The 12794-nt window shown below is 41.5% G+C and overlaps 1 pseudogene; it reads right to left on the bottom strand.

The window, feature by feature from the left end:
* Positions 1–8796: 8796 nt before the first annotated feature.
* On the bottom strand, positions 8797–8916 carry LOC134947306 (5S ribosomal RNA; annotated as a pseudogene).
* Positions 8917–12794: the final 3878 nt, after the last annotated feature.

Below are 12794 nucleotides of genomic sequence, written 5' to 3' on the forward strand. Positions count from 1 at the left end.
GTCTCCGCGGAGGAATTGATTATAATTCATTTTAATGAACATCATCTTCTCCACATTTTCTGGATGTAACCTCGTACGCCGATTGCTGACAAGGTGAGCGGCGGCACTAAACACTCTTTCGGAGTACACACTTGTGGGAGGGCAACTTAGGTAGAATAAAGCCAGTTTGTGCAAGGGCCTCCAAATTGCCTCTTTTTCCTGCCAGTATAAGTACGGACTGTGTGACGTGCCTACTTGGATGCGGTCACTCATATAATCCTCCACCATTCTATCAATGTTGAGAGAATCATATGCAGTGACAGTAGACGACATGTCCGTAATCGTTGTCAGGTCCTTCAGTCCGGACCAGATGTCAGCATCAGCAGTCGCTCCAGACTGCCCTGCATCACCGCCAGCGGGTGGGCTCGGAATTCTGAGCCTTTTCCTCGCACCCCCAGTTGCGGGAGAATGTGAAGGAGGAGATGTTGACAGGTCGCGTTCCGCTTGACTTGACAATTTTGTCACCAGCAGGTCTTTCAACCCCAGCAGACCTGTGTCTGCCGGAAAGAGAGATCCAAGGTAGGCTTTAAATCTAGGATCGAGCACGGTGGCCAAAATGTAGTGCTCTGATTTCAACAGATTGACCACCCGTGAATCCTTGTTAAGCGAATTAAGGGCTGCATCCACAAGTCCCACATGCCTAGCGGAATCGCTCCCTTTTAGCTCCTTCTTCAATGCCTCCAGCTTCTTCTGCAAAAGCCTGATGAGGGGAATGACCTGACTCAGGCTGGCAGTGTCTGAACTGACTTCACGTGTGGCAAGTTCAAAGGGCATCAGAACCTTGCACAACGTTGAAATCATTCTCCACTGCACTTGAGACAGGTGCATTCCACCTACTATATCGTGCTCAATTGTATAGGCTTGAATGGCCTTTTGCTGCTCCTCCAACCTCTGAAGCATATAGAGGGTTGAATTCCACCTCGTTACCACTTCTTGCTTCAGATGATGGCAGGGCAGGTTCAGTAGTTTTTGGTGGTGCTCCAGTCTTCTGTACACCACGTACGCCGAAAGTGTCCCGCAATTTTTCTGGCCACCGACAGCATCTCTTGCACGCCCCTGTCGTTTTTTAAAAAATTCTGCACCACCAAATTAAAGGTATGTGCAAAACATGGGACGTGCTGGAATTTGCCCATATTTAATGCACACACAATATTGCTGGCGTTGTCCGATGCCACAAATCCACAGGAGAGTCCAATTGGGGTAAGCCATTCCGCGATGATCTTCCTCAGTTGCCGTAAGAGGTTTTCAGCTGTGTGCGTATTCTGGAAAGCGGTGATACAAAGCGTAGCCTGCCTAGGAAAGAGTTGGCGTTTGCGAGATGCTGCTACTGGTGCCGCCGCTGCTGTTCTTGCGGCGGGAGTCCATACATCTACCCAGTGGGCTGTCACAGTCATATAGTCCTGACCCTGCCCTGCTCCACTTGTCCACATGTCCGTGGTTAAGTGGACATTGGGTACAACTGCATTTTTTAGGACACTGGTGAGTCTTTTTCTGACGTCCGTGTACATTCTCGGTATCGCCTGCCTAGAGAAGTGGAACCTAGATGGTATTTGGTAACGGGGGCACACTGCCTCAATAAATTGTCTAGTTCCCTGTGAACTAACGGCGGATACCGGACGCACGTCTAACACCAACATAGTTGTCAAGGACTCAGTTATCCGCTTTGCAGTAGGATGACTGCTGTGATATTTCATCTTCCTCGCAAAGGACTGTTGAACAGTCAATTGCTTACTGGAAGTAGTACAAGTGGGCTTACGACTTCCCCTCTGGGATGACCATCGACTCCCAGCGGCAACAACAGCAGCGCCAGCAGCAGTAGGCGTTACACGCAAGGATGCATCGGAGGAATCCCAGGCAGGAGAGGACTCGTCAGAATTGCCAGTGACATGGCCTGCAGGACTATTGGCATTCCTGGGGAAGGAGGAAATTGACACTGAGGGAGTTGGTGGGGTGGTTTGCATGAGCTTGGTTACAAGAGGAAGGGATTTACTGGTCAGTGGACTGCTTCCGCTGTCACCCAAAGTTTTTGAACTTGTCACTGACTTATTATGAATGCGCTGCAGATGACGTATAAGGGAGGATGTTCCGAGGTGGTTAACGTCCTTACCCCTACTTATTACAGCTTGACAAAGGGAACACACGGCTTGACACCTGTTGTCCGCATTTCTGGTGAAATACCTCCACACCGAAGAGCTGATTTTTTTGGTATTTTCACCTGGCATGTCAACGGCCATATTCCTCCCACGGACAACAGGTGTCTCCCCGGGTGCCTGACTTAAACAAACCACCTCACCATCAGAATCCTCCTGGTCAATTTCCTCCCCAGCGCCAGCAACACCCATATCCTCCTCATCCTGGTGTACTTCAACACTGACATCTTCAATCTGACTATCAGGAACTGGACTGCGGGTGCTCCTTCCAGCACTTGCAGGGGGCGTGCAAATGGTGGAAGGCGCATGCTCTTCACGTCCAGTGTTGGGAAGGTCAGGCATCGCAACCGACACAATTGGACTCTCCTTGTGGATTTGGGATTTCGAAGAATGCACAGTTCTTTGCTGTGCTGCTTTTGCCAGCTTGAGTCTTTTCATTTTTCTAGCGAGAGGCTGAGTGCTTCCATCCTCATGTGAAGCTGAACCACTAGCCATGAACATAGGCCAGGGCCTCAGCCGTTCCTTGCCACTCCGTGTGGTAAATGGCATATTGGCAAGTTTACGCTTCTCCTCCGACAATTTTATTTTAGGTTTTGGAGTCCTTTTTTTACTGATATTTGGTGTTTTGGATTTGACATGCTCTGTACTATGACATTGGGCATCGGCCTTGGCAGACGACGTTGCTGGCATTTCATCGTCTCGGCCATGACTAGTGGCAGCAGCTTCAGCACGCGGTGGAAGTGGATCTTGATCTTTCCCTAATTTTGGAACCTCAACATTTTTGTTCTCCATATTTTAATAGGCACAACTAAAAGGCACCTCAGGTAAACAATGGAGATGGATGGATTGGATACTAGTATACAATTATGGACGGGCTGCCGAGTGCCGACACAGAGGTAGCCACAGCCGTGAACTACCGCACTGTACTGTGTCTGCTGCTAATATATAGACTGGTTGATAAAGAGAAAGTATACTCGTAACTAGTATGTATGTATAAAGAAAGAAAAAAAAACCACGGTTAGGTGGTATATACAATTATGGACGGGCTGCCGAGTGCCGACACAGAGGTAGCCACAGCCGTGAACTACCGCACTGTACTGTGTCTGCTGCTAATATATAGACTGGTTGATAAAGAGATAGTATACTCGTAACTAGTATGTATGTATAAAGAAAGAAAAAAAAACCACGGTTAGGTGGTATATACAATTATAGACGGGCTGCCGAGTGCCGACACAGAGGTAGCCACAGCCGTGAACTACCGCACTGTACTGTGTCTGCTGCTAATATATAGACTGGTTGATAAAGAGATAGTATACTCGTAACTAGTATGTATGTATAAAGAAAGAAAAAAAAAACACAGTTAGGTGGTATATACAATTATGGACGGGCTGCCGAGTGCCGACACAGAGGTAGCCACAGCCGTGAACTACCGCACTGTACTGTGTCTGCTGCTAATATATAGACTGGTTGATAAAGAGATAGTATACTCGTAACTAGTATGTATGTATAAAGAAAGAAAAAAAAAACCACGGTTAGGTGGTATATACAATTATGGACGGGCTGCCGAGTGCCGACACAGAGGTAGCCACAGCCGTGAACTACCGCACTGTACTGTGTCTGCTGCTAATATATAGACTGGTTGATAAAGAGATAGTATACTCGTAACTAGTATGTATGTATAAAGAAAGAAAAAAAAACCACGGTTAGGTGGTATATACAATTATGGACGGGCTGCCGAGTGCCGACACAGAGGTAGCCACAGCCGTGAACTACCGCACTGTACTGTGTCTGCTGCTGATATATAGACTGGTTGATAAAGAGATAGTATACTCGTAACTAGTATGTATGTATAAAGAAAGAAAAAAAAACCACGGTTAGGTGGTATATACAATTATGGACGGGCTGCCGAGTGCCGACACAGAGGTAGCCACAGCCGTGAACTACCGCACTGTACTGTGTCTGCTGCTAATATATAGACTGGTTGATAAAGAGATAGTATACTCGTAACTAGTATGTATGTATAAAGAAAGAAAAAAAAACCACGGTTAGGTGGTATATACAATTATGGACGGGCTGCCGAGTGCCGACACAGAGGTAGCCACAGCCGTGAACTACCGCACTGTACTGTGTCTGCTGCTAATATATAGACTGGTTGATAAAGAGATAGTATACTCGTAACTAGTATGTATGTATAAAGAAAGAAAAAAAAACCACGGTTAGGTGGTATATACAATTATAGACGGGCTGCCGAGTGCCGACACAGAGGTAGCCACAGCCGTGAACTACCGCACTGTACTGTGTCTGCTGCTAATATATAGACTGGTTGATAAAGAGATAGTATACTCGTAACTAGTATGTATGTATAAAGAAAGAAAAAAAAACCACGGTTAGGTGGTATATACAATTATGGACGGGCTGCCGAGTGCCGACACAGAGGTAGCCACAGCCGTGAACTACCGCACTGTACTGTGTCTGCTGCTAATATATAGACTGGTTGATAAAGAGATAGTATACTCGTAACTAGTATGTATGTATAAAGAAAGAAAAAAAAAACACGGTTAGGTGGTATATACAATTATGGACGGGCTGCCGAGTGCCGACACAGAGGTAGCCACAGCCGTGAACTACCGCACTGTACTGTGTCTGCTGCTAATATATAGACTGGTTGATAAAGAGATAGTATACTCGTAACTAGTATGTATGTATAAAGAAAGAAAAAAAAACCACGGTTAGGTGGTATATACAATTATGGACGGGCTGCCGAGTGCCGACACAGAGGTAGCCACAGCCGTGAACTACCGCACTGTACTGTGTCTGCTGCTAATATATAGACTGGTTGATAAAGAGATAGTATACTCGTAACTAGTATGTATGTATAAAGAAAGAAAAAAAAACCACGGTTAGGTGGTATATACAATTATGGACGGGCTGCCGAGTGCCGACACAGAGGTAGCCACAGCCGTGAACTACCGCACTGTACTGTGTCTGCTGCTAATATATAGACTGGTTGATAAAGAGATAGTATACTCGTAACTAGTATGTATGTATAAAGAAAGAAAAAAAAACCACGGTTAGGTGGTATATACAATTATGGACGGGCTGCCGAGTGCCGACACAGAGGTAGCCACAGCCGTGAACTACCGCACTGTACTGTGTCTGCTGCTAATATAGACTGGTTGATAAAGAGATAGTATACTCGTAACTAGTATGTATGTATAAAGAAAGAAAAAAAAACCACGGTTAGGTGGTATATACAATTATGGACGGGCTGCCGAGTGCCGACACAGAGGTAGCCACAGCCGTGAACTACCGCACTGTACTGTGTCTGCTGCTAATATAGACTGGTTGATAAAGAGATAGTATACTACTAATATTATATATACTGGTGGTCAGGTCACTGGTCACTAGTCACACTGGCAGTGGCACTCCTGCAGCAAAAGTGTGCACTGTTTAATTTTAATATAATATTATGTACTCCTGGCTCCTGCTATAACCTATAACTGGCACTGCAGTAGTGCTCCCCAGTCTCCCCCACAATTATAAGCTGTGTGAGCTGAGCAGTCAGACAGATATATAATATATATAGATGATGCAGCACACTGGCCTGAGCCTGAGCAGTGCACACAGATATGGTATGTGACTGACTGAGTCACTGTGTGTATCGCTTTTTTCAGGCAGAGAACGGATATATTAAATAAACTGCACTGTGTGTCTGGTGGTCACTCACTATATAATATATTATGTACTCCTGGCTCCTGCTATAACCTATAACTGGCACTGCAGTAGTGCTCCCCAGTCTCCCCCACAATTATAAGCTGTGTGAGCTGAGCAGTCAGACAGATATATATAATATTATATATAGATAATAGATGATGCAGCACACTGGCCTGAGCCTGAGCAGTGCACACAGATATGGTATGTGACTAAGTCACTGTGTGCTGTGTATCGCTTTTTTCAGGCAGAGAACGGATTATAAATAAAACTGGTGTGGTCACTATCAGCAAAACTCTGCACTGTACTGAGTACTCCTAATGCTCCCCAAAATTAGTAAATCAAGTGTCTCTCTAATCTATTCTAAACGGAGAGGACGCCAGCCACGTCCTCTCCCTATCAATCTCAATGCACGTGTGAAAATGGCGGCGACGCGCGGCTCCTTATATAGAATCCGAGTCTCGCGATAGAATCCGAGCCTCGCGAGAATCCGACAGCGTCATGATGACGTTCGGGCGCGCTCGGGTTAACCGAGCAAGGCGGGAAGATCCGAGTCGCTCGGACCCGTGAAAAAAAACATGAAGTTCTGGCGGGTTCGGATTCAGAGAAACCGAACCCGCTCATCTCTAGTAAAAAGAAGGTTTTCGTAGGACAGTTTCTGGCTCTTTCATGGATATGCAAAATCTTCAAACATGATAATTTCATAAATACATTTGTAATCTTCAAAATAGTGATCTTCAAAAATGATGAACTGGACTGATGATGAGGTAAAGGGCAGGTTTTTTGTATAGAGCAGAAAAATAGTCATTATAGGGCAAGATAAATTCTTCTTCCCTGAGAATCATAGAAAAAAACAGCGTCCTTAAAAGAATTTTATTTAGTTGTATAGAAAATACGTGATAGCAAAGTGACTTTGTGTGGCATGCATAGTGTGAAAAGTTCCTTAACCAGTGTAAAATGTTGCGCAGTTTAAAAAACATGAGTATGGGGCGGAAAGTTTTTATAAAAAAGGTGCTATTTCAAAAGTCTCATTGAATCCGAGGGGTGACATGGTTTGAAGTTCATAAATCCAGTACATTTCTCTTCTGGAAAGTCTATTTAGTATGTCACCACCTCTTTCTCCTGGTTTTAAGAGTTCAATAGCCTTGAAGGTTAAATCTTCTGGATTCGAGTTGTGTTTTTCCTTAAAATGTCTTGAGACTGCATGGTTTTCTACCTTATTTTTTATGTTGCGGACATGTTCCTGTAGGCGGATCTTGAGAACTCGTTTGGTTTTGCCCACATATTTTAAGCCGCAACTACATTCCAAAAGATAAATAACCATAGAGGAGTTACAGTTCATAAAATCTTTAATAGTATATTCTTTAGTGTTGTTGTGGTTAGAAAAAACTCTTCTGATGGGGTGTACATATCTACACATGTTGCAATTTCCGCTCTTGTAGTTGCCTTTACATTTCGGTATTGAATTTCTATTTTCTAACTGTTCTTTTTTGAGAAGACTTGGTGCCAGGATATCTTTCAAACCTCTGGTTTTTCTGAAGACGATTTTTGGTTGAGGTGGGATAATGTTTTTTTTTTTTTTTTTATATATATATATATATATATATATATATATATATATATATAAAAAAAAGGGGGGGGGGAATATAGCGACCAACGGTGTCTTTAAAAACTCACAAAGAAGGTAAAAAATATAAATACAATTTATTCACATAAAATAAAGTTTTCACATAAGGTTTTACAAATAAAAATATATCTTAATAACAGTTCTCTTTGAAAAATGGGATAAAAACAATTTACACAATTCTAAGTATATTACCAGTTAAAAATGGATAAGAAGATTGTAACTTAACTGGATATAAGGTCACTGCCAGGTTGCCCAACGCGTTTCGTCATACAGACTTCATCAAGGGGTGTGAGCAGAGTGGGACCAAGCTTCTATTTATACCAGTACTGGTCTAGTAGTAATTATGACATCACTTCCTGTTGTTTGCACATGGTGTTGCAAAACAGACTATAATCTAATAGTTTGTGATCTTATATAAAATAATCAGTTGCTATAAAACAGTACAGTGTGTAGTATATACTTTAAAAGTAACTTTGGAGCAAGAGAGGTCTAAAAAAAGTCATTTTAAGAAGCACTGGCGGCTTTTCCGCCACACTTCCGGTATTCTGACGTCGCGTCACTTCCGCCCCACTTCCGGAGACGCGACCGCGCATGCGCCCGTAGTTTCAGCACATTCAGTTTTTCCTAGAGGCCAGGAGTATTCACATAAAGAGCTCCATCGGCGGCCATCTTTGTGTGGTTTTTCATATAGGTGTTTCATGCGGCGGCCATGTTATTGGAGGTCATAATCAGTGATATTATCATACTGATCCTCCGTGAACCATGCAAACAGAAAAAGAGAAGTTTAATTAAAAGTTGATTAAAGGCAATTTAGTCACCATAATAGCAGTTCCTAGTTGGGTTTATCACATGTATAAATAAGGTGCTTCATTAATAAAGTGCGCTGACGTGCAGATTAGTGGGAAGTATATACAATACATATATATACAGATATTATAACTAAATTAATCGTTGATTAAAGGCAATTTAGTCACCATAATAGCAGTTCCTAGTTGGGTTTATCACATATATAAATATAGTGCTTCATTAATAAAGTGCGCTGACGTGCAGATTAATGGGAAGTATATACAATACATATATATATACAGATAATATTATAACTAAATGTAAATAGGGTTAATTGTAGTGTTTAGTGTAATTAGTGATAAGGTGCAGACAGTATGAACATATTTAAAAGTGTAGACATTAAAAAAGGGGGCTAGTGATAGCTTCATATATGTGCAGTTGTAACAATGACTAGCTCATGTAGGCTTTTATTATATAGTTTTTTATTTACAGTACCTGATATTCCCAGATGGTCTCCCTAGTCTGGTACTGATCAGGCCCGACACTGCTTCGCTTCCAAGATCGGGCGAGATTGGGCATTTCCAGTGTGGTTTGACTGTAATAATTACTTACCATACATGTGTCATATTACAAGTAGAAGCATAATATAGTAATATATCAGAGGTGGGGTAGGGGGGGAGGAGGGAGAGGGAGAAGGGGGGGGGTGTTGTGAGTGGGAGGGGGGGGGCAGTGGCACTAGGAGGAAATAAGTTTAGGAGGTGATAATAGATAGGGATATCTATGCCGTGGTTGTACTAAGGGGTGGATGAAGAACAGGGGGTTGGAATCCAACCGTAATAATGGCACCAGGAAATTCACAGGAACGGAGCAATTTCATAATAGTCATTGAACCCCTTCGGGTGGAGTGTCTGCAATTGGAAAATCCAATACATTTCTCTGCGTGAAAGTTTATTTGCCAGGTCGCCGCCTCTTTCTCCCAACTTCACTAGTTCAATTGCCTTGAAAGTCAAGGCCTCCGGGTTAGAGTTGTGTGCCATCTTGAAATGTTTGGATACAGCGTGATTCTCCATTTGATTTTTTATATTGCGGATGTGTTCTTGAATCCTTATTTTTAACGGTCTCTTTGTCTTTCCCACATATTGTTTTCCACACTCGCATTCCAATAGATAAATAACTGATTGGGTATTGCAGTTTATAAAGTCTTTGATTTTGTACACTTCTTTTTTCTCCATGTCTGTGAATGTTTTCCTTACTGGGTGTAGGTACCTGCAGATGTTACATCGGCCACATTTAAACGATCCAGTGCATTTCGGCAGTTGTGTACTTTCTTCAGGTTCCTTTCGTAGCATACTTGGTGCTAGGACATCCTTAAGGTTCTTAGATTTTCTGAAGATGATCTCGGGGCGAGGAGGCAAAAATTCTTTAAGGACTGGGTCCATTAATAGGATACCCCAATGTTTACTAAGTGAGTCTCTGATGGATTTCTCATGACGGCTGTATGTTGTAATGAACGAAACGGAATCTTTTTTCATTTCTTTAGGCTTGTATTCTAGTAATGTTGATCTCTCCAGTGCCTTTGCTTTAGTAGCTGCTTCTTCCAAGATATTGATTGGATATTCTTTATCCTCAAATCTGCTTTTGTACTTCTCAATTTGGGCTTCGCATTCTCCCTGGTTGCTGCAATTTCTCTTTATTCTGTTAAATTGGGAGAAGGGGATGTTGTTTTTCCATTTCTTTAAATGATTACTTTTGTAGTGAAGGTAACTATTTGTGTCAACTGGCTTAATGAAGTTCTTGGTTTCAATTCTTCCATCCCTCCCCTCTAGAATCAGATCGAGGAATTCAATGGATTCTTTATTGATCTTTGATGTAAAAACAAGATTTAGCTCGTTTTTACTCAGGAATTCAACAAATTTGTAAAACCTTTCTTCTGAGCCATCCCAGATAATTAAAATGTCATCTATGTAGCGACGGTAAAAAATCAGATGGTTCTTAAAATCATGGTTACCATAGATAAAATTCTTCTCCCAACTGCCCATAAAAAGATTTGCGAAGCTCGGTGCAAAAATCGTCCCCATAGCGGTCCCGCATCGCTGTAGATAAAAGTGATCTAAAAATTTAAAATAGTTGTGCTGAAGAATAAAAAACATAACATCACAGATAAAATCTTTGTGGGTAGCTGTTAATGAGGTATCAATCTCCATGAATTCTCTGCATGCAGTTATTCCTTTTTCGTGGTTTATGCAGGTGTATAACGACTGGACATCTATTGTCGCCCACCTGAACGTGTTTTTCCATTCAAGGTCTTTTAAGGAGTTCAACACAGCGGTAGTGTCCTTCAGGTATGATGGTAGCTCTTTCACATAAGGTTTGAGGAAAACATCTACATATTCCGATAAATTTGATGTAAGTGAATCAATACCCGCCACAATAGGTCTTCCGGGCGGGTTTTCCAAGTTTTTGTGGATTTTGGGCAAGAAATAAAAAATAGGGGTAATGGGGTCTGATTTCATCAGAAATTGGAACTCTTCCTTAGTAATGACGTCTGTGCGTAAACCGCGCACCAAAAGTGTTCTTAATTCATCAACAAAAATATTTTTGGGGTCACTAGATAATTTAATATATGATGCCTCATCTTCAAGTAGTCTCTGTGCCTCGTTGATGTATTTCTTGCGGTCCATGATAACCAAACCCCCCCCTTTGTCAGCTTGTTTTATCACGATTTCTTGATTCTTCTGCAGTTTCTTGAGAGCTTCTTTTTCTCGGTTTGTGATGTTCCTCTCTTTAATTGTGTCCAAGTTAGTTTCACATAGATCCTTTTTTACCATCTCATAAAAGATATTCACATTGCTTCCTTTTGACTCAAGAGGATAAAATTTTAAAGGTTGGTTTTAGACCTGACTTTGATTGATTTTCATAGTTACTAATAACAGCATCCTCTTTCCTTGGAAAATGTCTTTTTAATGTTAGTTTTCTGATGAATTTATTTAGATCAATGAAAGTTTCAAATTTGTTGAGACCCCCCGTGGGTGCGAAAGTAAGACCTTTATTAAGTAAGGATAATTCCGGTTTCGACAGTGTATGTTGTGAGAGATTAAAGATTCCTTTTTCCTTTGTGTCCATCAGTTTAATGCTCTATTCTTGTTTTCTCTCACTCCTGCTGCCCCGTTTTCCTCTTCTTCTGTATATCTTCTTTTGAGAGGTGATGCGAGGCGTATGTCTTCCTTCAGGGAGTTTCTTGGGGCTTCTTTTGATCTTGTTCCTGTTCTTTGGGCCAAAAAAGTCTGGTCATTATTGGAGTTTAATCTTTGTAGTGTTGTGAATCTGTTCTGCATCCTTAGGGTAGGAGATGGTGTGTTTACTTCTAGGTTTCGTGATGGTTTCCCTTTAACTGGTACTGTTTTCCAATATTGTCTGTCTGTTCGATTGGATTGTTGATTGATGGTTCCAAACCTGCTCCAATGTTTTACTTTTCCCTGTTCATAGTCTGTTTTGTCCCTGAGAAACTTTTTCTCCTTGTTCTTTGTGACCTCTTCTTCAATGTGTTCCATTTTCCTATTAAGAACCTTTTCATTAATTTTGTAGTCCTCTTTATCTTTAAAAGGTTCAAGTTCTGTTTCTTTGCACTTGATATTCTTCTCCAATTCTAGGAGGGAGTTCTTCTTTTCCTCAATCAAAAGCTTCATTAGGTCAATGGAACAATTGTGCAATGTTTTATCCCATTTTTCTAAAAAGGCTGCATCAAGGTTGCCGAAGGTAGGTTGTTTTAGGAGTCTAAGCCCCCTAGGAATTCTATTCACCGTAATATAATGTTCCAAACCCTTAATATCCCACCATGTTTTTACTTCTTTGGTGAGGAGTCTTTCAATACTCCAAAATAGATCGTCCAAATCACATGGTGGGGGGGTTTCATTAGATTGCTCTTTTTCATTAAATATTTTTTGGCACCAATTTTGTCGTTTGGTTGCCCGGTCTGAGTTTCTCCACATTTCTAGATAATATTGTGACACACCAGGCCGCAATAAAAAATGGTTACCAGAAGATAAATGGATAGGGGGGAGTTATTGCACCACTTGTGTTTCACAATTATTAGAAATAGGAAATAACATATAACATAAAAAGTAAAGTTTAAAATAGACACTCCCTAAAGATTCAAAAGGGTGTCAGCTGACCCCCAGACAGGGATGGTAGTTCCCTGCGATATAAGAGAATGTAAAAAAAGGGTGGGGGGGGGGAATATAGCGACCAACGGTGTCTTTAAAAACTCACAAAGAAGGTAAAAAATATAAATACAATTTATTCACATAAAATAAAGTTTTCACATAAGGTTTTACAAATAAAAATATATCTTAATAACAGTTCTCTTTAAAAAATGGGATAAAAACAATTTACACAATTCTAAGTATATTACCAGTTAAAAATGGATAAGAAGATTGTAACTTAACTGGATATAAGGTCACTGCCAGGTTGCCCAACGCGTT

This window comes from Pseudophryne corroboree, chromosome 7 (genome assembly GCF_028390025.1).
Source record: "Pseudophryne corroboree isolate aPseCor3 chromosome 7, aPseCor3.hap2, whole genome shotgun sequence".
Taxonomy (NCBI): domain Eukaryota; kingdom Metazoa; phylum Chordata; class Amphibia; order Anura; family Myobatrachidae; genus Pseudophryne; species Pseudophryne corroboree.